Below are 2,500 nucleotides of genomic sequence, written 5' to 3'. Positions count from 1 at the left end.
AACACTCAGTAAATGGTATGAATCATATTTTACGGGAAATTACTCGGGGTGTTATCTTATTTTAAAGGAGAGAGAGAGAGAGAGAGAGAGAGAGAGAGAGAGAGAGAGAGAGAGAGAGAGAGAGAGAGAGAGAGTTATATCTCGTTTTCTCATAAGAAACTTTCAACGTTGCTTGATTAAAGTTTTCTTCTGGGCGAGATTCTTTCTAAAAGCCAAAAAAAAATCTGATGTGTCGACTTTTAGTTTCGCAAATCCTTCATGCGTGTTTCTCCTGGACCCCGATGAATGTTACTTTCATTTATAGAAAATTTAAAAAAGAACTATTTTTTATAATTTGAAAATCCCGGGTAACGTTTAATGCTAAAGTATATACACATGAGAGATGGTCTGGCCTTGAAAATAAGCTCGTTGCATATGCAGATGATGCTACTCTCTTTGCATCAATTCTATCTCCTGAATATAGACCTGGGATTGCTGAATCCCTTGATAGAGATCTATATAAAATTAGTGCATGGTGCAAATTAACAAAACTCAAAGTACGATTATTGATCGAGAACAGTGCTCCACAACAGCCAGATCTTTGCGTTGGCAATGTTTCTCTAACTATTTATTACTCATTTAATATTCTAGGCGTGATTTCACGTTCAGGCGGAGTGAATTATGATGGACATGAAAGGGGATAGACTGCTTACATATGAACCACGTTTGACTAGAATACTTTTCAATCATCCAGATGTTTTGATAGGAAGTTAAGCTTAACAGACATACTCACGGGTAGATGGGGGAACAATCTATAACTCATATCAGTATGAGGATAGTATATATAATGATCAACTTGCTGTAATAACGGCTATTTAATTAGAAAAAATATGTAGATAAGGTTCCTGAGTACTATCCAATTTTACTAAATAGCGCTCATATCACGTAAAGGAATTACAAGCGCTGATTTTAATCTCTCTCTCTCTCTCTCTCTCTCTCTCTCTCTCTCTCTCTCTCTCTCTCTCTCTCTCTCTCTCTCTCTGTGAAATAAAATGTATTCTAAATTAGTTCAATAAATCGCATTGCCTTTACCTTCAATATACTTTCATGAAAGAATTATTTTTTCCTATCACCATGCACTCAGTATCTATTTGAATTCAATAGAATGAAATCTGTCAGTCAATCAACTATAAAACAATTAGAGATTTAAAACGTTTCATTTTCCAAACGTTCGTTGGATCACGAAATGCAAATATGTACTAAAATCAACTCTGAAACTCTTAATAGAGAAACATTTCTCTTTGACGGAAAAATTCATTTTTCTACCAAAAAGTCAAAATATTTCCTCATTCAATGAATCTTTTTTTTTTTTTTTTTTTTTTTTTTCTTTTTTTAACCTGGATTCATAATGAACGGTTGAAGCTCGGTCCATACCGTCCCGAGAGGACATGTTGGAAAAAAAAGTTTCAGATTCAAAAGAAACTTTTTTTTTTTTTTTTAAATGCATGTTACCATGAGGAACTTTTTATTTTCCCTTCATCTCTGCCAGTAATGTTGGCTTATTTTCGTCGCCAGTGGAGCAGTAAATTCTTGATTAGTATGTGACTGAGTGTGAGCAGAGGTTGGAATTATTACTGATTTCACCATTCATCTATTTTTTTCATTTGTTTTTATCTTATTTTACCTTCTTCCGGTCTGGACAAAATCTTCCTTCCGGTGTTTTTTGTCTAATGATTTGAAAAAAAAGGACCTATATATACGCAGATGTAAATTTTTTTTTTTCATCTTTTCATTCTTCTGATCTGGACAAAATTTTGTTTATGGTGTTATTTGTCTAATAATTACAAATAACTACGTACTTATTATTATTATTATTATTATTATTATTATTATTATTATTATTATTATTATTATTATTATTATTATTATTACTTGCTAAGTTACAATCCTAGTTGGAAAAGCAGGATGCTATCAGCCCTAGGGGTCCAACAGGGAAACTACTCCAGTGAGGAAAGGAAATAAGGAAACTGATAGAATAATGTGCCTAAGTGTACCCTCGAGCAAGACAACTCTAACCCAAGACATTGGAAGACCATGTTACAGAGGTTATGGCACTATCCAAGACTAGAGAACAATGGTTTGATTTTGGAGTGTCCTTCTCCTAGAAAAGCTGCTTACCATAACTGAAGAATTTCTTCTACCCTTACCAAGAGGAAAGTAGCCACTGAACAATTACAGTGTCTTCTACATCAAGATGGAGAAAGCAGAAATTAATGAACTAATAGATCTTAGAATAAAATATGCGAATAAAAGAAATCATTTCTGAAAATAGATCTGTCATACACATAAAAATTTGTATTAGAAAAAACAGTAAATGTCTGGCAACATTTATTCCAGGATTTTTACCGTTTCAAAAAACGGATGTATTGGCGTAAAAGAGTGATATTAAGAGATGACAATAAAGTAAGGTAAAAATTATGGTCACCAGTATTTTACTGATATACGATTGAGAACATTATAT

The sequence above is a fragment of the Palaemon carinicauda genome, chromosome 26, assembly GCF_036898095.1.
Source record: "Palaemon carinicauda isolate YSFRI2023 chromosome 26, ASM3689809v2, whole genome shotgun sequence".
Taxonomy (NCBI): Eukaryota; Metazoa; Arthropoda; class Malacostraca; order Decapoda; family Palaemonidae; genus Palaemon; species Palaemon carinicauda.
The sequence above is the reverse complement of the archived record's forward strand: the minus strand, read 5'-3'. Positions refer to the sequence as shown.